This window comes from Urocampus carinirostris, chromosome 2 (assembly GCF_059441175.1).
Source record: "Urocampus carinirostris isolate Australia breed hairy pipefish chromosome 2, RoL_Ucar_1.0, whole genome shotgun sequence".
Classification (NCBI taxonomy): Eukaryota; Metazoa; Chordata; class Actinopteri; order Syngnathiformes; family Syngnathidae; genus Urocampus; species Urocampus carinirostris.
In genome coordinates, this window is record NC_142350.1 from 50,465,653 (window position 1) to 50,490,000 (window position 24,348).

General features: G+C 40.6%; 1 protein-coding gene across 2 annotated transcripts in view; it reads left to right on the forward strand.

The window, feature by feature from the left end:
* The first annotated feature begins 7,072 nt into the window (after window positions 1-7,072).
* The window catches only part of uts2r3 (urotensin-2 receptor 3), a 25,651-nt gene continuing 8,375 nt past the window's right edge, over window positions 7,073-24,348 (forward strand). Inside the window, exon 1 of one of the 2 annotated variants that reach the window (XM_088328026.1) lies at window positions 7,073-7,182. The gene's annotated coding sequence lies outside the window, so the exon portion shown is untranslated. The remainder of the gene's footprint in view (window positions 7,183-24,348) is intronic. The other variant, XM_088328028.1, reaches the window with a different exon arrangement.

Consider the following 24,348-nt stretch of genomic DNA (forward strand, 5'->3'; position numbering starts at 1 on the left):
TAAAGACATTGAACAGGCTTTTGATCGGCCCCACATGGTCCCATCTGCCAGGATCCGGGAGGTAGTAGGGTCAGGGAGAGACCGGTTAAGCTGTGAGACATGAAATACATAGTGATTTGGTCAAAAATCTAGGTGTTATAGTTGATCCTGTCGTTTCAGTTACATGTGAAAAATATTACTAGAATAGCTTTTTTCCACCTTGGTAATATTGCGAAGATTCTCCCGATGATGTCTCAATCAGATGAGGAGATTGTTATTTATGCGTTTATTACTTCTTAGCTTGATTAGTGTAGTATTGCTTTCTGGTCTCCCGATGTCTAGCATCAAAAGTTTGCAGCTGGTTTAAAATGTGGCAGCCAGACTATTGACTAGGACAAAAACGTTTGAGCATATTACTCCTTTCTATATTAGCAAACAACACTGACTCCCAGTTCGCTTAAGAAGTGACTTTAAGTTTTTCCTACTAACATACAAATGTTTGCATGGACTTGGGCCCTCTTATCTCTCCGATTTAGTTTCCCCCAATGTTCCTGCACGGAGCCTCCGCTCTGAGAATGCCGGTTTACTTGTGACTCCAAGAGCCCAGATGAAGTCTGCAGGCTTGAGAGCATTCTCCATCCGGGCGCTGGTGCTGTGGAATGCTATGCCTCCGAAGATAAGATCTGCAACCTCAGTGGAAGTTTTTAAATCTCGACATCAGACGCACTTCTATTTAATAGCTTATGATTGATGCCCAGCTCATAATTTTCTTTTGCTGTTTTTTTTCAGACTGCCTGGCTGATGCTGATACGAGGGAGAAGGATGATTTGAGATGAGTCAGCGGACAAGCATACAGGCTTGAGGCGTCGTTGCTATCATGCACTTTTTGGTCAAATTTCAACATATTACCTATTATTTTCCTTTATTGATCTTCACTATGTTTTGTGTATTGTTAACCAATGCAAAATCTATTGCACTCTCGTCATCCTGGAAAGAGGATTACTACTTGTGAGAACCCTTCTCAAGGTTTCCTATTTTCCCCGTGCTGAGGTTTTGAGTTTTTCCTTGCCCGCATGTTGGCTTAAGATCAGGGGATGGTGCAATCATAACCTGTGCAGTCCTTTGAGACAGCTTGTGATTAAGGGCTATACAAATACATGTGACTTGACTTGCTGGGCCTGACACACCCTGGAGGTAAACTGGGGCCCATAGACAGACACAATGTCTGAAGGGATCCCATGGTGGCACACTGCATAAAGGATGGGGAGATTCGCAGTCTCTGCTGCTGAAAGGAGCTTGGGAAGCTGAACAAAGTGAACTGCCTTTGAGAACCAGTCAACCACAGTCAGGATGCTGTCATAGCCCTGGGATTTGGGGTTACCAATGACAAAATCCACGGCTGTGTGGGACCATGGCTGACTAGGAACAGGGAGGTGCTTTTAAAGGCCTGCCAGATGGCAATGCGAGGCTTTATTTCTGGAGAAGGTGGTGCAGGCAGCCGCAAATTATTTGACGTCTTCTCAAAGAGTAGGCCACCAGAACTTGTGCCTAAGGAATTCCGCCGTCTAGCTGGAGTGACCCCACTCTAACAGCTGGAAACGTAGTAAAAACAAACAGTAGGTTTGGGGCCCGTTTCCTGGATCTGGTTGGTTCTGCTGAGCCTGTCTTACAACACTGTCAATTGCCCATGTGACAACACCTACCAGCCGGGATGGAGGAAGGATGGTGTCTGGACTGTCCTGAAAGTTAGCACCATCCTGAGAAACTCACCGCAGAGGATAGGTGAGGTGAAGGTTAAACGGACTGAAGAACAGTGTCCGGCGGGACTGCCTAACGTTGAGCCTCTTTGGTGTCCTCACGATGAACAGCTGCTTCTCTCACTCCAGCCAGTGTCTCCACTCCTGCAGGGCCTCGTGGACTGCCAGAAGGTCTTTGTTCCCGACGACATAGTTCTTCTCTGCGGCGTTCAGGTTTCGGGAGAAATAAGCACAAGGGTGGATCTTCTGGTCGTCTGACTGCTGAGGAAAGACAGCGTGTCTAAGGCATCCACCTCAACAATTGATTGTCAAAAAGAATCTGGGTGGGTGAGCACCACAGCCATAATGAACAGGTCCTTCAGTTTGGGGACCAAGGTAGCTGGCTGTGACAGGGAAGTCAGGGCAGGGAGAGGGGCTGCCTCTTGACTGAATGCCTCAATGAACTGCTGGACTTAACTCGCAAAGCCATGGGACATGGCCACTCCAACACCGCATTCACCTTGGCAGGGTCAGCATGCATGCATCTTCCTTTGAACAGTCCCTGAGATAGATCACTGTGTCTAAATGGAAGACTCATTTCTCCGCCTTGATGTAGAGATGGTTCTCCAGTGGCCTCTCGAAAACCTCTATGAAAATATCATCCCAGTATACCACCAAAAGGACATTCAGCATGGAGTACATTGTTGACAAGAGCTTGACAACGGCTGAGGCATTGGAAATGGCATAACTGGGTACTCAAAATGGCCGAGAAGGGTGTTGAAGGCCGTCTTTCACTCATCACCTTCTCATATCCGGACAAGGTGGTAGGCATTGCAAAGATCTTGCTTAGTGAAAACCCAGATGTGAGTCACTGTGTCGAAAGTTGAACTGAGAATGGGGAGAGGGAATCCATTCTTAACAGTGATGTTATGGAGTCGACAATAATAAATGCAGGGTCTCAGGCTACCATCCTTCTTTGATGCTAAAAAAATACCTTTCGAGGGGATCTGACTATAATTTTATTATACCTGAGGCCAAGGACTCTGCCATATAATCGCAGATTTAATCCTTCTCCAGAAAGGGAGATTTTACAGAGATAGATAGCCCCTTGAAGGAAGTCAATGGGACAATCATATGGCCGGTGAGGGGGAAGTGAAAGGGCTTTGTCCTTAATAAACACTTGGGCTAGGTAGTGATAAACAGTGGGAACACCAGTGAGATCCAGAGGAAAGGACACAGGCCAGAGTGGAGCACAGACAGGTCACATTACAGAGTGTAGGCCTATTTTAACCCAAGACCCACACTGAGGGCTCTAACGGATAGGGACTGCTTGTCCCAGGTAAGGGTACAAAGGAAATGCCAACTGCTATATCAGTTTATTTCAGTACTTTTGAAGAAAAAAAAATAATAACACTGATTTAAGATATGTATATTTTTTTATTTTCCTTGTAAACCATGTTTTTATCGTGTTGCATACTTTTTTTAAATTTGATTTTTAGGAAAATAAGAAAGTAGTATCTAAAACAAAAATAACAGCAGCTTAATTTTGCCACACAAGAAGACAATTATTATTAATTTTTAAATTTTTATTAAACTAATTATGTGATATCAATACAAATGTTTTGGTGGTTTAAGACCAACTAAGTGCAACTATTGCTTTCCAAATTCAACAGTTCTATCATTGTTAGTAATGCCGTTTTCAAAGGAGGTAGCAGGAGGTCAAAGTTAGGGTGCGTAGTTTGACATGTCCCTAAAAAGTTTAAAATTCAACAATTTCATTATTTAGTATACTGTATGTTAACAATGCCCAACTGAGTTCAAACAGCCATTAAATATTTTTCCCACCGTGCCTATCTGCTTTTTATTTTGCTTTTACCCTCGGTGTTCCGAGGGCATGCTGGAGGAAAGGAGGTGGGGGTGTGGCAAGGAGGGGAGCGATTTCATGCCCATGCTCACCATTTTTATAAATTATAGGATGAAAACCGTGAAATTTAAGAAAAAGACTGTTTTTAACACAGTCCAAATGCCAACACAAACCCCAAAACAGATGAAAAAGGAAGAGTTTATTTGAGCGGGTCTAGAAATTTCACATACTTGCACGCGCAACAAAAGGAGCTCGACAGCAGTTGCAATGGTGATTTCAGGCAGAAGATGGCGTCATCAAGTAGAATGTTTTTAAGTTTCGGACACCATCTTTATCGATTCAATTTTCAAATTGTATAATAGTTCATGTATTTCTGCTTATTATTTAAAAAAAAGTTTTTTTTAGCCAACAGAAGCCGCTCAATAATGCACAATGTCCCTTTAAAATAAGTCAAGTATGGAAGACCCTCATCCTTCTTTGCGGTTTACCGAGCCTCATTTGTGTGCGTAAAACGCTGTGACCTCAAACGAGGAGAAACATCTTCATCGGAGAGAGAGAACTTTCCATTTGTAATGAGACGGATCGCAACACAGGGCCAACGTTTCCACAAGTCAAACATGGCTTACTTCCATACTGCCGTTATAAAACGATTTATTGGGTTGGGAAGATGACGTAAACCTGATTTGAGATAGGATTCACATCAGATGTGAGGAATAACCATTGTAGGAGGCCTTCACTGCACCATGTTGTAATTATTATTTTTGGCTGCAATAATCTCGAAGAGCCACTAGTGGGCAGATTCAAACAATATTTGATCGGAGAAAGAGGAGAAGCTTCATGTTAGTCAGATTATCATTGAAAACAAACCAGAAAATTTACAAAAAAACATTTGCAAACCCCAAAAAATATTTGTAAACACCCCAAAAAATCAAGATACACTTGCAAATAAAATTAATGTATTTTTTTTATACGTTTGGGCAGGGGTGTACGACTCATTTTGACCGGGGGCCACATCAGAGTTATGGCTCTCCTTAAAGGGCCCGATGTAAGATATGAAGTCAAGTCAAGTCATGTTGATTTGTATAGCTCTTAATCACAAGGAGTCTCAAAAGGCTGCACAGACCACAGACTATTACAGACTACAGACTATTATTACACTATCCCCTGATCTAAAACCTACATGAGGGTAAGGAAAAACTAAAAAATCAGCATTAGAAAATGATGAAACATTGAGAAGGGACTGCACATGAGGTAATCCTCCTTCCAGGATGACCAGGCTGCAACGGATGTTGTGATAACAAACAATACACAGATATTGCAAATACTCCTTAATGTTGAACTGGAGAGGGATGGACGCCACCAGGCTGTACTTGCTCATGGCACACTACAGGAAATGCTGCCCCTAAGACTCCTGTGGTTAAGTGATTTAAACTACCAACCAACCAACCAACCAACCAACCAACCAACCAACCAACCAACCAACCAACCAACCAACCAACCAACCAACCAACCAACCAACCAACCAACCAACCAACCAACCAACCAACCAACCTACCTACCAACCACAAATGCCTTAATGTAAATTAACTCTGAATTTGGATTAGGGTTAGGGTTAAAACACTGGCATTAATCTGGACACACTGCAGTGTAGTGGCGCTGAGCCGTCAGATTGCGGGTAGTGTAGACAGTCTTGTGGGAAAGGTAGTTTTTGGTCAATGCAGGCTTTTAGCATTCATTCCTAGATGCTCCGACATTTTAAGCCTCTGCGGGACAGATAAAATGATATAGCGGGCCATATTTGAGCCGCGGACCATGAGTTTGATGCATGTGCTTTAAAGGATTACATTCGAATTAGAATTGTTTTTATTGTCATTGATAATGACATAGTGAACATTGTTTACAATGTAATAAGAAATATACTTAATCGAGCTTTTCCAATTTAGCAGTTCGCATTTAATTTTGCTTGTCTTAATCATGCACATTCTTATTTTAGTCTAACCTATTCCCAAAGATAAATTTGAAAAATAATACTCAAAACTGAAGATTTTTTTTTCTGGAATTCCAATGAGAAAAAACAACTGTTTAGAGTGTTATTTTTTTCAAACCCTTTTGGGAGAAAAAGAAAAAAACACCATATTTGTTGGCAAAACCTTTTGGGGAATACAGATCAAAAATCTTTATTTAGAAAAATAAAGATTTTCCCCATGTATAATGAGTGGTATTTAAAATCTGAAGCCGTGTCGACACCCAAGATGTCGTAGTTTACAAGAATAACCAAAACTAAAATACGCGAGAGAGTGCAAGAAAGAAAGAAAGAAAGAAAGAAAGAAAGAAAGAAAGAAAGAAAGAAAGAAAGAAAGAAAGAAAGAAAGTGTCCACACGGATGATAAAATATTGTTACATAGAAAAATAAATAATGAACTAAAATAAGCACCACCTGGAATCTGACCTGTTGCAAAGATGGATAAGACATAAAAAAATCTGGGAACAAAACTAAAATACCACACAAAATTGATTGTATTGGATCTACCTTCAGAAATTGGCAATAAATAATGTGCAATTTAAATATGCTAGAAAACCCTCTAGACCTTCAAAAGAAGTCCTTAAAATACTCTTATTTCCATTGGAAAGCTCTCACAATTTGCCATCTGGGAAGATGTAAAAACGTTTTACTTTTATTATTCCTTTGTGAAGAATAAGGGGAATATTGAGCAGGTAAGAAAATATATATATTTCTTCACACACAAACTAACTGTGTTTTTATTTAAAACGTATATTTTGAATTATAAAAGTAGCCTAATACTGACATGATGCATTGGACTGGGGAATTAACTTTTACATGAAAATAATCTTTTGATTTGTAATGCTTTTTTGTCCCGTTAAATGAAAGTAAATAAATGTGATGGCATTCGACTTAAGTAGATAAAAATTGGTTTTTAAAGCATCACATATTTGTATTATTACATTCTGACTACAGTACATTTTAAGTAAATCACCATTAGATGGTATTATATCATCAAATGGAGCTGAAATGTGTTTTTTAGAATCAGTCAAAAATGTATTTTGAAAAATTAAAACGACAGTGGTTATTTTCTGACAACAAGATGGCGCTGTATTGTCTGATACAACCTAAAATAAATGCTAAAAAACGCACTATAATTTTTTTCTTCGTGAGGTTTTTGGGTACCTGTGGCACTAAAATGGTGGATAGTTTTTTTCTACCACAAGGAAGCGCTAAATAATAAACAATGTCCCTTTAAATGTTACCTAAAGTTATAAGCCCCCCCCCAACATAAACAATGTCCCTTTAAATGTTACCTAATGTACCAAATTTGATTATGTTCCACTCTTTGCTTTTATAAAATACAATACGTGTTAGGATCCAGCCAACCACCGTCCTCCAGAGGGCACCAAAAGGCAGGAAAAAAACGGAGGACCTCACACCTTTTCCTCATCACCCACACCTGACTCTAATCAGGAACACAGTACTTAAGGACTGTGTAGTCAGCAAAAGCTGTCGACACGTTGTATACCTTGATGATCCTGATAACCTGCCTGGAAATACCTGTCGGCGATCTATTCTAGACTTCCTGAACCTTGCCAGTGAGTGTTTTTTTTTGTTTTTGTCTTCTCCAAAATAAACTCTAGTCATTTAGCCCGTGTGCCTGTTCTTGGGTCCGCCTCACAACAACACGTTGCTATGTCCCATTCATTTTAACCAGGGATAATTCAGTTACACGTAAGACTTTTATGGACGTGTTTACGGAACAAATTAAACTTGCAAGTCAAAGCAAACTTCTATGTGAGTTATGAGTCCTTCGTCAAAGCTACACAACTCGTAAAAAAGGAATTTCACGCAAATAGAGAAAGAATTGCGACTTTTCGACAGCAGTAGCGCACTACCGACTTGAGAAGGATGGTGAAAACGTGATCGACACCAGCCCGAGGGGATCAATAACTCATCACGGATTTTGAATGGTTCCGATCGGACGGTCGTTTATCAGGCCAGAAAATGTCCGCCCATTTAATCAAGGCTATGATGCGGAGGGCGGTCATTTGTCAGCGCGTTTGCGGAGAACCGCCGACGCAAATTAATTAAATGAGAGGCAAGGACGGGCAGGGTGAGGCTGGGGTAGCGTTGGCGTTGACGGGGAGGAAGTCAGTCTGGCGGGATTCACCGCTGCAGGGACTCGTTTCAGACCCGTTGATTTGGGTAGGCTCAGGGCCCGTTCAAACCTTAATTGGGCCCTAAGCAAAATTCAATTCGGTGGCCCCCTGTCCTTGATCATTTTCATACCTACCAAGACTCATTCCATGTTACAAATACGAGATGTGAGATTTTACTATTGTAGTCAGAATGTAATCCACAATTAAAAAGGCCACGAAAGCAGACAACAGATTTGCAAATTTGCAGATTTTTTTCCAAATTAATATTTGGCAAGGGCAGCACGGCGGCGCACTGGTTAGCGCGTGCTATGAGGTCATAAAATTGAACCTTACTGTGTGGAGTTTGCATGTTCTCCGCGTGCTTGCGTGGGTTTTTTCTGGGCACTCCGGTTTCCCCCACATTCCAAAAACATGCATTTCGGGTTAATTGGCCGGTCAAAATTGTCCCTAGGTGTGAATGAGCGAGCAAATTGTCTGTCTCTGTGTGCCCTGTGATTGGCTGGCAACCAGTTCAGGGTGTCCCCTGCCCACTGCCCGAAGACAGCTTGGATGGGCTCCAGCACCCCTGCGACCCTACTGAGGATAAGCGGTCCAGATAATGGATGTATGGATGAATATTTGGCAACGTGAGCAACTTCTTCCAGTGGCCACACAGTAATCAATATATAAAACCTCAAAGGGAAGCCAGGCATCTTTTACCTATGGTTTATAATCTGAAATGGAACAAATTCAACTACAAGGACATCCTGGAGTTGATTTACACTAGATATTCAGTGATATTGTAAGAAGTAGGCCATCCAAAAGTAACAAAATAAACCAATTGTTTACTGCAAACACAATTCCTTTTATGATTTGTGTTTTAAATAAACTCATACAGCAAATGTACACATGTACTGATTTTAAACTCAAATACAAATATATAAATGCAAGTAGGTTCATAAAACAAGGTAAAATAAACTGTTTTAGTTTTGAATTAACTGCTACAACAAATGTCCAAAAACAGAATTTAAAGTCAAACAAATATTTATTGCATCAATATATAAATGCAAAGAGTTTCCTGAAAAAAGATTTAGAGAAAAGACGCTCTAGGAAACTACTCTTTGTTAGCATAATGTTATTTTTTTTTTTCAAACGTATATTTAATAGTAAATATCAATAATCATCCCTCACACAGAAAACTATATATATATATATATATATATTTATTTATTTATTTATTTATTTATTTATTTATTTATTTATTTGTTAAAAATGTATATATTTAATCGTTTCCCTTAGTGGTCGCGGGCCTCTAAGCAGCCGCTTAGTTCACTTATGCCAGTGCTTCTTAATAATTCTCTGACACGCCGCCTCCTCCTCAGAAGAAATCCTCTTGCACCTCCCAATCTTTTTTTTAACTGATCATATAATATTTGTGGGGAAAAAAACAATTGCTCGATATTGGTGGTAAGATGTCACCTGTGTCCATGCCAAATCCATCGCCTTTTGGCACATTTTCACTAGAAAATACTCAAGCATCTTATCATCGTGATTGGGTCGTAATGTATTTAAATGACAGCTTAATCTATTTGGCTTTATACTGTCCGCTGCAAACTTTTTTAACAGAGCAAGCGCACCGGTCATTGCTTGTCTCCCTCCATGGTCACAGTGAAGTGCTACGTATGCTTTGTCAGACTTCCTCGTCTTAGCTTTTAGGATAACTTTGTTTGTCCCTTTACCCCTTCTCTCTTTGCCTCTGTGTTAAATATTTCTTTCATTGGGTCACTTGAGGGCCTGCTACATTCCGTGCCTACACTTTATACTCAACGCTTATGTGTGTGTGTGTGTGTGTGTGTGTTAGGGTTGCAGGGGAACTATTTCCTGTAGTGTGTCTTGGGCTCTCTCCAGACCAACAAATGTTTCCACCAGGTCTCGAACCAGGGACCTTTCGCGTGTTAGGCGAATGTGCTAACCACTACTGTGCTTAATCCACTGAGTGGAGGCTAAATGTAAAGAAAACAACCTGCAAATGAGAAAGCCACTGCACCCTAGTGTAGTGGAGGTGTAATTGCATTTTAAACGGGCAATGTTAAGTAAGTTCCCCAAAGTCAAATGCCTCCCCCTTGACGGAGCCTCATGCCCCAACCGGGGGAACCACTGGCCAATGCCGTGGGCCGGCTCTGGGTAGGCTGCATAAACACTAGAAGATAAACTGAAAAATATTGTCTGTTTTTTCAAGGGGGGTGAGTTCGCTTTCTACCACTGCTGTGTTTTTAAAAGCTGGACACTTGTAAATCCGAGAGCCTGCAGATTTTCAACATTTGGAGTGACGTATTTCAGATTTGTGTCAAATCATCAGAACAATATAGAAAAAACACTGGCCTATATAGAAACCCCCAGGAGAACCACAGCACAGGACGTTTTCACTTTGCAGTATAGAATAAGATGTTTTCGGCCCCTCTTTACAGCATTCCCCCCTCTATACCATATCAACCCAAAAAGACTTCTGCGCCAAAAAAGATCTAAAATTCAAACTTTGTGGTGTTTGTGGGTATGTGGAGTTACATCTCTAAATTGTCTGTCTGCTATTAGTTGACAGAATACAATTTTTTTGACTGCTATTGGTTTGGGTCATGCCAATATGAAAATGCCGAAATGCTATTGGCTGAATTACCTCCCACAATGGTTCTTTATTCATTCTGTTCAGATTTTTGTGTGCTTCTTTAATCATTTTACTATTGTTTCATGGGCCCCAAGGTTGAAGGGAGAAGCAAAATCATAAAATAAAATGAAAATCAAGGTTGTAATTTTCAAGAAATACAAAGAAGACACACAAATTGCTACCCTCGCAAAGTCGCACAGTCGTAACCAATAAACAGGACCATCATTAGAAACATGGAGGAAATCTTCAAGCAGCATGAGAACCCTCATACCCCATTGGCATCGCCCTAGTAACTTTGCACCAGCTCAAGTCACATAACCCGGAACGTAAATAAAATGTCAGTGTCCCTTTACATGTATATTTATTTATACTGTTATGTTGTCAGCATCTTGCACGCCACCATCCTTTAGAGGGTGCCAACTCGGTGTGGAGCAAGACATATCTAAACCCCATCTCCACACATTTGTCCCTTATTATGACAAGAGTTAATATTGACTGCTCGGACAGCCCACTGCGTCGGGTCATTGAATTTCCATTTCCGGGTTGTCTTTTTTTCTGGTTTGTATATTGTCAGGTTTGATTTTGTTTGGACATATCATTTGTTTTGTGACCCCTTGTTTGTTTGTTACTTTGTTCCTGGTTTTGTTATTAAATACCATCCTTAATCTAAGCACCCCTGCCTCAGTTGCTGCTTTCTATTCACTTGGGTCCACAGGCAAAACGTAACATGTGTAATCCTATACACATATATCGCATGTGAGTAGTAATGACTATATACTATTTTGTTACTAATGTAATTATGTATGTACAAGCATAATCTTTTTACGCGAGGTACGGGGGGTTCTTCTGTACTGTAGTCTTTGACTTCCTTCAATAAACACACTTTAAAGGTAAATGTCTATAACTATAATACCGTGGCCCAAAAATGTGTCTTTTGTACCGCATATTTCATCATTATGTTTTTTAGAATATGGTCTGACCATTTTAACATTTTATAGCAACTCGAATGATCCATGAAACGGTAAATATGCAATACATTGCAACATAAAATGAAATGAAAATGCTTTGAGCTATTTATTTATCACAGCACATCCATCTGGACACATTATATGATTACATTTATCTGAGCTATGGCTTCGTTCTCGTGCTTTGACCCGCTCTTCATGCATTCCAGCTTGTTAATTAGTATGCATCAATCTGCAATATGCAAATCAAGGAGCAGGGTGAAGGAGTTTGAGCCTGTAAACACCGGAGGGGACGTCTTCTTTTGAATTTTAACTTAAGAAGAGATTTGTTTTTTTAACAATTTAATATTATCGTTCTTGTTTTCTTTTTTTGAACATACAACTAACAAAAGACAAAAAATGGGGAAAAAAAGCAAAATGACATTGCAGTGTTGGGGCATATCTTCCATGCTCAGGTCATTATTCAAAGTCCGGTCAACATTGTTCGCAAGTAGTGTCCTTAATTTCCCTAAAGTCTATCCTTCTTCCCAATTTATTCAATAATTGTGTCTCCTGTTTTCTTATTCGATATGTGGATCTCTCCATTACACACATTTCCTCCAAAGTGCACACCAACTGCTCCACGTTGAGGAGCTCTTGTTTGTACCATAATCATGTTATTACTGTTCTGCTAGCTGTCAAAAGAATCATTGCCCTTTTTTGAATATTTCTTCTGTTAGATTTCCCAAATACAGCACCTTAAATATTTTCGGTATCCCACAATATTCTTTAAAAGAGACCATAATTTTTCCCAGTAATCTTGTATTCTTTGACAAAGACAAAATATATGCATATGTTCAATGTCTACCTCTCTACATCATCTCCTGCATGGTTGCTGAACTCCCTAAAAAACCTTTTCTAATTAATAATAAGTATAAAAAACTGACCACATTCTTCCGGTTGAATTCCCTCAGAATCCTGGAGCTTGTGGATGTGCACTGTGTTTTACAAATTTTCCCCCACTCATGTTCTGTTATTTTTGTATCCAACTCCTTTTCCAATTTCTTTTCATTTAAAGTGATGAATGTCCACTACATGCCACAAAACATTCATGCATATCAGGAAATGCTTTAAAAGTTTTAATTTATAGCATCTTTCAAAAATGTTGATAACCTTTAATAGTTTTTCAATTGAAGGTAACGAAAATAATCCATTCCCTGTAACACAAATTTTTCTTTCAATTCCACAAAACCTCAGCAGCTTGCCATTTTCAATTATTCTACATATCGCTTGAAACCCTTTATCATTCTGTCCGGGAATAAACCTGTCATCGAAGGCAAACCAACTCAGAATTCTCGCCTCCCGAAAAACCTTATTCTATATTCCTATAGCACTGTTGGTTATGGTTATTGCTCCCAGCTGGTTACCTACATTTTTGAACATTGTTTTTATGTGCTATTACATTTCTTACCTCCGTGTGCGCCGTCCCCAATTCTATGCTTTTCCATTTTGCAACATAACCGTCCTTACACCAATAAATCAGGGGTCTAATTTGTGCCATGTTAAAGTATCCCTGTCGACTTGGCAAACCCAGCCCCTGTCTATGTTTGGGAAGCTGCAGAGTCCTGTAGCTAATGGTGGGTTTTCCCACCCCAAATGAACCTTGACAGCCACTTGTCCAATCTCAAGGAATTTTGATTGTGTTGCCCTAATTTTAAGGAACATCTTTGTACTTTTTTATAGCTTACTTGGAAATGTAAATAACATGTTTCAGGTTTTTTACTGTTACGACCAATCTAGAATAATTGATAACGGTAAAGTCAAATAAAATAACATGTAGGGAATTTTTTTCTAGGTTTCTAACAACATATATAACATATGGTTAACCTAAATCTTAACGGCTGCTAATCTGACTTTTTGCACTACTGGCAGTTCTTTATAGCTTGCCACTCCTTGCACATTTGCTCTCTGCACTATTGTACTTACAGCGTTACTGTTACAGTGTTAATGTTACTGTTTACCTGACTTGTTAACCTGAATGCCCATTTTGCACATCTGGTTAGCTACTCCTCTTGCACTATCGGCACTATGGTATGGTAAAATACTATACGTAGCCATAATACAATACAACTTTTACTTATATCTGTACATTCGAGGAAACTGTGCGGGTCAGATGTATCGACATTTCGTTCTGTATACACGTGTACTAGAATGACAATAAAGTAGATCTGAATCTGAATCTGAACAGGACAACAGGAGGGTTAATATTTATTATTATTTCTTAATTAAAGTAAAATGATCCTATACTTAGACACAAACACCTCAGTTCTGAGAGAACAGTCAAAGGTGACTTTTATTTTTGTAAAATAAAATCCAGGAAAGAGTTTTATGCTTGTTTTCAATGTCTTTATGTTTCTTCAGAGATTTTCTCTCCACAAGTGAAGGAAAACTGAGACAGTATTAATTGCTCACACATTTTAGAGAACCCAAGGGTGTTCTTTTAGGACTTTTTTATTCCGTTTTAGTAAGTTAAATCCAAACATCCCCGTCGACCCCCATCCAAGTTTTGCCACGTTTGTGCCAGGTATTTTTTCAAATTCCTCACACCCTGCAGGGATAGGTATGTCCACTCCGCACCTTCCGCCCATTTGCTTTGCTCGCTTCGCACGCACCTTTCAGCAACCAGTCCCAACTAAATCAAACTAAAGCTGGCAAAGCCCGGCACAGGCTTTGAGGCACGTCGCGCCAAAAACAACTGGCCGCATAACAGGTTACTGCGAGATACGATCTCCAGCAAAGCTGTTGACGAACAGTATTAGGAGTAGGCTTGAAGAGTAACGGAATACATATAACGGCGGTACGTAATTATAGTACCAAGAAAATCTATGGTAATTGTATTCCGTTACAGTTACAGAAATTTTCTGGATTATAAGTCGCTGATTTGTTTTCATGCCAGGGGTGCGACTTATACTTCGGGTGCGAATTATCTGTGAATTTTTTTAACACATCATCTCATCTCATCTCATTAGCTGCACCGCTTATCCTCAGTAGGGTCGCGGGGGTGCTAGAGCCCATCCCTGAACTGGTTGCCAGCCAATCGCAGGGCACACGGGGACAGACAACTCACTCGCTCAGTCACAACTATGGACAATTTGGACCGGCCAATTCACCTGAAATGCATGTCTTTGGAATATGGGAGGAAACCGGAGTGCCCAAGGGAAACCCACGCAAGCACGGGGAGAACATACAAACTCCGCACAGTAAGGCCGGGAGCTGGATTTGAACCCACGCAGGAGGTTCCCACGACCTCAGAACTGTGCCGCACACGTGCTAACCACTGCGCCGCCGTGCTGCCTAACACATCATTACGGGGTATATTATTTCGATGTTATTTTCACGCTAAACAGCAAGAGGGCGCTCTAGGCCTGTGTTGATAATTTCAACCTTGCTGTGTCATGCCGGAAAATGTCCCCCCGCGTGAACTTGTCATGATTACCGATATGCATCACCTGTGCCCGCTCCTTTGGCGTCAACTGCCTCGAACTTTGATTGGCTCTCTGTCCCTATTTCTACCCACTTCTACTGTCCCCTGTTGTCAGTCTGTCTGCGAACCACAGTTAACTCTAGGCAAGCCTTTTTCGACCCTGACTCCCACCTGGTTTTTGCTCCCATCTGTCCCCCGGCTTCGACCCGTTTTTGATCCTGACCACGTCTACTCTCCTTTCATGGCTTACGACTCGCTTACGACCCCGACCAATTTTTTGCTCTCCTGTTCTTGCTCCTGACCCGTTTTTTCCGTTTCCGACACTGCCATCACTCGACACGGAAGATCCACTTCCGCGTTCAGAGGAACCTATTTCCCGCGTCCAGCAACCACCGGATCGTGGCCGCAACCCTTTCTCTTTCTTCCAATAAAACTTCTGAGAAACGCAACGCAAGTGGGTCCTGTCTCCGTTCTGGTCCTGACAGAACTGTCCTTCCCAGCATGCGTCACTCACGCTAACGTCACCAAAATGACTTGTATCTCATTTTTGCGGGAAATGTAACAGAACAAAAAAGAGCAGAGCATTTAACTGTAACGATTTTTTTTCAGTAACTCGCCCAAAACTGTTGACGAGTCAACGCTCTTATCAAAGCAAAGACTTAAACGTGTATTTTTTCCGTTCAGGTTTATACGCCGTCCTCGAAGGGTCGTTCAAAAACATCGTATAAGCATTTATGTGTTTTTTACAGTTGGGTTACCGTCTCTGAGCCAAAACTGATGCGTAAAAAATGTTGACACAGGACTTGGTGAGATGATTTCTTTCATAAATTAAAAATCTCATAACCGTTTTCATGCAGGCGACACATTGCAAAGTGACGACGGTGATACATCGGCGGTCTTAGATTCCATTTTGTTTCTTTTTTGCTTATATACGAGAAAAGAAAACAGGGAGAAGTGGCCGCAAAGAGCGGCCTGTCGCAAGCAATTTTCCATGAGCCTTGATGGACCGTTTTTCTGTTAAGAGTCTTGAGTCTGTGGTAAACTTTGAAAACATATCTTGCACCTTATACTGGGTCTTTGTCTTTTTTGTTGTTGCTAAATGAAACTTAAAATGTATACTATTGCACAAAACTGTGACAATATATACCTTGTGAATTGTATTAGCTTTTTTAATTGTTGCTGCTAAATGTTATTTCACTACTTTTCATTGCACCATTTTAACGATGCACTATTCTTTTTCATTGTATTATTATCATAATTTAGGCCAGTTTTCCAAGCACTAGATTGTAATCATTTCTTGCCCATTTTTCCTAATATTCTTTTATCTTTTTCTCTTCAAAGTTTTTATTATATGTTTTACCTTGGAGTGCCATGTCTAATCTTGTTTCATAAAATGATTTTCAACGTTGATATCGATGTCTTTAACATTTTAATTCTATTCTATTAAACCACGATGTAAAAGCTGCATTAGACTATGGCAGGTGTGGGACTATTTGGGGTTTGGGGGCGCATTGGGTTCTAAAATGTGGCCAAGGGTCCTGTCCTGGAGACCCATACAATTTCTTCATGTATGAATAAATATACATGCAGATATCTACATGTCATATTTTGTTATATTTGTTTTAGAATAGATTAATGACATTAAATTGGTTTTGGAACACTCTCAAATTAAAGCAAAATCATATATTAGGTCCCTGGACTTGCTAGCCCAGTACAACATTTGATATTTACTTTTGTATCATTACTGTAGTTAGATTTTATTTGTAATTCGGTAGTCTGACTGTCGTCGGATTTTTGTAGGATTGGTTATTTTGTCGTATTATTGTAGTTTTTCATTTTTCAGCAAGTTTGTCATATTTCTGTAGTAGTATTTAAGCAGTAGTTATGTAGTTTTTCAGTAGTATTTTGTACTATTTCCATAATAGATTTTTTTTGTATTTTTGCAGTATAAGTTGTATAGTTGTTGTTTTTTGGGCATTGTTTTTGTCATACAATTTCTGTATTCGCATTTCTATTGTGTTTCTGTCATGATATTTTTGTAGTAGTATTTCTATATTATAGTATAACTGTGCTGGCTTTTTTGTAATGTTTCTGTAAAAGTATTTCATAAGTATATCCATAGTAGTATTTTGTATTATTTCTGTAGTATCTTTGTAGCCTTTCTCTAGGATTTTGGTATTATTACTGTGGTTGTGTTTTTGTAGTATTTTTTTCTTTTAAGAATGAAAGCAAAATAATATAGTACGTCCCTGTTTTTAAAAACTAAAATTGATATCTAGTTTTGAAGCAATTTTGTAATATTTTTGTAGTATTTCCGTAGTATTTTTGTAGTATTTCTACAGTGGTATTTTGCAATATTTATGTGGTATTTTGTATTTTTTTCTAGTATATTTGTAATGTTACTGTAGTTAGATTTTTGCAGTATTTCAGTTGTCATATTTCTGTAGTAGTATTTTTGTATTATATTTTCTATTAAAAAAGAAAATGGATACTTAAACTGATCACAAATGGGGTATTCATTCCAATTGGTTTATGTGTGTGTAAATTATGTATGTATGTATGTATGTATGTATGTATGTGTATGTATGTGTGTGTATATATATATATATATATATATATACATATACTGGACTGTCTCAGAAAAATTGAATATTGTGATAAAGTTCTTTATTTTCTGTAATGCAATTAAAAAAACAAAAATGTCATACATTCTGGATTCATTACACATCAACTGAACTATTTCAAGCCTTTTATTATTTTAATATTGCTGAATTTGGCTTACAGCTTAAGAAAACTCAAAAATCCTATCTCAAAATATTAGAATATCATGAAAAAGTATACAAGTAGGCTATTCAACTAATCACCTGAATCATCTAATTAACTCGAAACACCTTGCGAGGCTTTCCTGAGCCTTAAAAACACTCAGCTTGGTTCAGTAAACTAAATCACAAGTATGGGGAAGACTGCTGATCTGACTGCTGTCCAGAGGACCATCATTGATACCCTCCATCAGGAGGGTAAGACACAAAAAGAAATTTCTCAAAGAGCAGGCTGTTCACAGAGTGCAGTTTCAAAGCATATCCACAAAAAGTCTGTTGGAAGGGAAAAATGTGGCCGGAAACGCTGCACAACCAAGAGAGATGACCGCAGCCTTAACAAAATTGTGAAGAAGAGCCGCTTCCAGAATTTGAGGGAGCTTCAAAGACAGTGGGCTGAAGCTGGAGTCCAGGTATCAAAAGCCACAGTTCACAGACGTGTCCGGGAAATGGGCTACAATAGCCGTATTCCCATGGTCAAGCCACTTCTGAACTCAAGACAACGGAAGAAGCGTCTGACTTGGGCTTTGGAGAAGAAGCACTGGACAGTTGCAGAGTGGTCCAAAGTCCTCTTTTCAGACGAAAGCAAGTTTTGCATTTCATTTGGAAGTCAAGGCGCCAGAGTCTGGAGAAAGGCTGGAGAAGAGCAAAATCCAAGTTGCTTGAAATCCAGTGTGAAGTTCCCACAGTCAGCAATGGTTTGGGGAGCCATGTCAGCTGCTGGTGTTGGTCCACCGTGTTTCATCAAATCCAGAGTAAATGCAACTGTGTACCAAGAGATTTTAGAGCACTACATGCTTCCATCTGCTGAAAAGCTCTATGGAGATGAGGATTTCATTTTCCAGCATGATCTGGCACCTGCCCACAGTGCCAAAACCACCAGTAACTGGTGCACTGACCATGGCATCACTGTCCTTGATTGGCCTGCTAATTCCCCTGACCTGAACCCCATCGAGAATTTGTGGGGTATAGTTAAGAAGAAGATGAAAGACACCAGACCTACAAATGCAAATGAGCTGAAGGCCGCTATCGAAGCATCCTGGGCATCAATAACACCTCAGCAATGCCACAGGCTGATTGCCTCCATGCCACGCCGGATTGATGCAGTAATCCGTGCAAAAGGATTCCCAACCAAGTACTGAGTGCATCAATGGACATTTTCAAATGTTTGATTTAGTTTTGCTGTTTTGCTGAGATACGCAAACAACTAAAAGTACGGAACCTTGTCTTTAAATCTGGTGACAAGGAGGCGCTGAGATCAGCGAGGGCTAACCTGAACCGTGCTATCAGACTAGCAAAGCGAACGTACAGTCAAAAAATCCAGGAACGTTTCCTCAATAAAACTAACACCAGGGATATGTGGAAAGGCATTCAGGCCATTACCAAATACAAGCCAACCACCGCCCCAGTGCAGGACACTAGCATGGACTTTCTGAATGACCTCAACAAATTCTTTGGAAGGTTCGAGGCACAAAACGGCACCACTGCAGCGAAAGCGGTTCCAAATCAGGACGAAAGAGCACTCCACCTGGACTCATCTGACGTGAGGAAGACCCTGAGAAGGGTCAACACAAGGAAGGCTCCAGGCCCGGACAACATTCCGGGGCGGGTACTTAGGGAGTGCGCCGATCAGCTGGCTTGTGTATTAACAGACATTTTCAACACCTCGCTAGACCAAGCCAAAGTACCATCATGCTTCAAATTTGCCAACATCATCCCAGTGCCAAAGAAACCCCTGATCTTATCATTCAACGATTACCGGCCCGTTGCACTGACTCCTATCATAATGAAGTGCTTTGAGAGACTGGTTAAAGAGCACATCACCTCCAGTCTCCCCTCCTCATTCGACCCCTTTCAGTTTGCCTACAGGACAAACCGCTCCACCAGGGATGCCATCTCCTCTGCGCTTCACCTGAGCCTGACACATCTAGAGGAAAAGAACACCCATGTGCGGATGCTGTTCCTGGACTTCAGTTCAGCATTCAACACCATCATCCCACAACATCTGGTAGACAAAATGAGACTCCTGGGTTTCAACACCCCCCTGCGGAACTGGCTGCTGGACTTCCTCTGTGACAGACCCCAATCAGTGCGGATAGGTCAGAACAGTTCAGATGTCATCTACCTCAGCACGGGTTCCCCCAAGGCTGCGTCCTAAGCCCCTTGCTGTTCACCTTGATGACACACGACTGCGTCCCTAGGTCCGCCACAAACCACATCGTGAAGTATGCTGACGACACAACAGTGGTGGGCCTCATCAGGGATGACAACGACCTGGCCTACAGAGAGGAGGTGGAGCAGTTGGTGGGCTGGTGCAGGGACAACAGCCTGGTCCTGAATGTTGACAAAAGTAAAGAGATCATTGTCGACTTTAGGAAAAACCAGCCCAACCATGCCCCACTTTGCATCAACAACAAGGCTGTGGAGGTTGTCAGCAGTATCAAGTTCCTAGGGGTGCACATTACAAACAAACTCACCTGGTCCGTGAACACTGCATCACTGGTTAAGAGGGCACAGCAACGCCTGTACTTCCTGCGGAGGATGAGGAGAGCCCACCTGCCCCCACCCTCCCTCATCACATTCTACAGGGGCACCATAGAGAGTATCCTGACCAGCTGTATCTCTGTGTGGTGTGGAGGCTGCAGCGCCAACGACTGGGGTAGTGTGAGGAGGGTAACGAGGACAGCAGAGAAAATAATCGGGACTACACTTCCCTCCATTCAGGACATTGGCCAGAAGCGCTGCCTATCCCATGCTAAGAACATTACCGGGGACCCCTCTCACCCCCATCATGGACTGTTCACTCTGCTAGCCTCTGGGAAGAGGTACTGCAGTGTGCGGTGCAGGACCACCAGGCTCCGCAATAGTCTAGTCCCCCTGGCCATTAGACTGTTAAATGGTCAATCTAACATATAGTTAACTTAAATCTAAACGGCTGCTAATCTGACTTTTTGCACTACTGGCAGTTTTTTATAGCTTGCCACTCCTTGCACATTGCTCTCTGCACTATTGTAATTACAGCGTTATGTTACAGTGTTACTGTGTACCTGACTTGTTAACCTGACTGCCCATTTTGCACATCTGGTTAGCTACTCTTCTTGCACTATCGGCACTATGGTAAAATACTATACGTAGCCAAAATACAATACAACTTTATTTATATCTGTACTTTTAAGGAAACTGTGGGGGTCAGATGCATCGACATTTCGTTCTGTATACACGTGTACTAGAATGACAATAAAGTAGATCTGAATCTGAATCTGAATCTGAATCTGAATAAAATTATTTTTTTTACTTGGTCTGAGGAAGTATTCTAATATTTTGAGATAGGATTTTTGAGTTTTTTTCCAGCTGTAAGCCAAAATCAGCAATATTCAAATAATAAAAGGCTTGAAATAGTTCAGTTGATGTGTAATGAATCCAAAATGTATGACATTTTTGTTTTTTTAATTGCATTACAGAAAATAAAGAACTTTATCACAATATTCTAATTTTCTGAGACAGTCCAGTATATATATGGGCGGCGCAGTGGTTAGCGCATGTGCGGCACAGTTCAAGTCATGGGAACTTCCTGTGTGGGTTCAAATCCAGCTCCAGACTTCCTGTGCGGAGTTTGTATGTTCTCGCCGTGCTTGCGTGGGTTTCCTCCGGGCACTCCGGTTTCCTCCCACATTCCAAAAACATTAATTTCAGGTAAATTGGCCGGTCCAAATTGTCCCTAGGTGTGAATGAGCGAGTGAGTCGTCTGTCCCCATGTGCCCTGCGATTGGCTGGCAACCAGTTCAGGGTGTCCCCTGCCCACTGCCCGATAATTGCTGGGATGGGCTCCAGCACCCCCGCGACCCTACTAGGGATAAGCGGTGCAGCTAATGAGATGAGATATATATATATATATAATAATATTTAGGCGGCACGGGGGGACTCGGTGGTCGGCGCGAAGCCCCACGGTGCAGAGGTTAAGGGTTAAAGCCCAGCTACTTCAACCTTCCCGTGTGGAGTTTGCATGTTCTCCCCGTGCCAGTGTGGGTTTCCTCCAGGCACTCCGGTTACCCCCATATTCCAAAAACATGCATTTCAGGTTAGTTGGCTGGTCCAAATTGTCCTTAGGTGTGAATGAGCGAGTGAGTTGTCTGTCTCTTTGAGCCCTGCGACAGGGTGGCAAGCAGCTCAGAGTGTCCCCTGCCCACTGCCCGAAGTTAGCTGGGATGGGCTCCAGGATCCCTGCGACCTTACTGAGGATAAGCGGTGCCGATAATGGATGGATGGATATTTATAGTGAAGCTCTTAATCTTTTATTACCTTTGCATCTTTTTCCTCTCGTTTTGGAATCTTCTTAGTTTTTTTTAATGAAATGAAGTTCTGATTAACTTGTTGATTATTATTATTGACATCATTATCTTTATCATTTTGGGATGTCTCAAAATTGCACATGCGCACAACACAAAATTGAATTGACCAACTGTGACATCCTCCTTTTTTCTTATATGTCCAATAAATAAAAGATGATAATTTACTGGGCAAAAATACTTGAGGTAAGGACTTATTAGCCCCATAGTAATTAGTTCATTAGTATTACAACATATAATACTATCCTTTCTAGTTGGGATTTACCAACCTTTTTAAAACTGAGAGCTATTTTTTTACAGATAAGCTCAAAGGACTACCAGTTTGATTTGCATTTCCAACATAGCCGCCTATCATGTTATTACTATATTGTTATTATGTTATTATATGTTTTTATTATTAGATGCAGCATGAAAATATGCAGAGATAGCTTCTAAAACAGGGGTGTCAAACTCATTTTAACTCGGGGGCCACACGATGGAACAAACATTCTGTCGGGGGCCGGACTAGTAGATTAAAGAGAAAGAAAAAGAGATAAAGAAATAAAAGGAAGAGGGAAGTAAAAGGAGAGAGGGCAGGACAAAGAAAGAAAAAGAGAGAGAGGGAGAGAGCATGAGCAACAAACACAAAGGGAGAAGAAGAAAGAAATCCAAAGAGAAATAGAAAGATAGAAGGAGAGAAAAAAGAAAAGAAAGCGCGAAGGGTATGAAGAGAGAAAGAGAAAAGAGAGAAAAAGAAAAAAGGAAGTTAGAGCAAAAGAGGTCAAAAGACACAGAGAGAAAGAGACAGAGAGCAACAAAGGATGAGAAAAAGAGACACAGAGAGTGAAAGAGACCGAGACAGAGTGAGAGAAAAGGGGTGGAAAAGAAACAGAGAGAGAAAGAGAGGGGGGGAGAGATAAAGACAAGTACAGTGTCTTTGTGAGAGGCACCTGGCTTTGGCAACATCAAGTTGACATATTTTAACCTGCAGCTCGTTTTTCTATTGCGCTTCTCTGAGTGTTGTCTCGCGGGCCGGATTCAATCCCTTAGCGGGCCTGATCTGGCCCGCGGGCCGCCTGTTTGACACATGTGCTCTAAAACATCTGCTATGTATAGGGGCACATATATAATTTAAAGGCAAATTTTAAAAATATTTTTGGAAGAATTCCTTACGTATTCAAGGACACTGATCATATTAAAGATTTCCTATGCAAGGTGAAAATCAATTTCCCTTGAAAATCACACTCACCCATCACTAATGAGCTCTTTCAGAACCAGTCTACCTGCTACTCAGCTGTTCTTAGGACGCTACCTGGTGACTCCTGCTTTATATATTACTAGGCTGTATTCCAAAGCATGGAACGAATTCAAATAAAATGTTTATTTTAATCTGTGTATTGCTTCACATGGGAAGCTTTCAGGCTTTATAAAGTAGCCAAAGACTTCAACTGATTATTTGCCAAAGCATAATATTATGACACCATTTATAGTCTTTTCTTTTTTTCTAGGTTCCCGCACGGGGTCTTATGTGTGAGTCAAAGCTTTTGAAACATTAGGAAAACATGACGGAACCTCTGGCCGAAGTACGATATAAAATTGTCATGATTGTGCCGTCCATCAAAGCATATTAAAAAGAATGAGAGAACAGTCAAAGGTGCCTTTTATTTTTAATGAGACTCAAATGATTCTATATTCGAACAAATATTCAAGTCGGAACTTAAACACTCCTGACAACAGGCGAAGTGAGATGGCTGCCGGTTTTGAGATGAAACTTCAGTCCTGTTAAAAATGCATTGTGGTTTAGTGCGTTTTATTGCCTTTTTTGATGATAATAATGCGTCAATAATTGCCAATTTTTCAATTTCATTTAAGAAAGAAATCTGGTGTGAATCATGTATTTTGCAGAGCCACAAATATATCTGTAATTTATTTATTTATGCGGTTTTTGATCTTGCGTGTGCATTTCAAGACATTAATTTTTAGATCTTGAGTAAATCGTAAATTTATTAATGAATATGAACAATACAATACAATGTAAATATTTTTTCTACAAATCTCTCAACACATGGGTGTTGGATTAAAAATGACAGTAATATGTACTATAGCTTACATTTTCTGATATTATTCCCATTACAATTTACCACTGGGAAACACTACCTTAAAAGAACAGTGTCTAATATTTAATGCCCCTTAGTGGTAAAAAAAACTTTAATTCATCCATCCATTATCTGCACCACTTATCCTCAGTAGGGTCGTTGGGGTGCTGGAGCCCATCCCAGCTATACTTGGGCAGTGGGCAGGGGACACCCTGAACGGGTTGCCAGCCAGTTGCACGGCACACGGAGACAGACAACTCACTCGCTCATTCATACCTAGGGACAATTTGGACTGG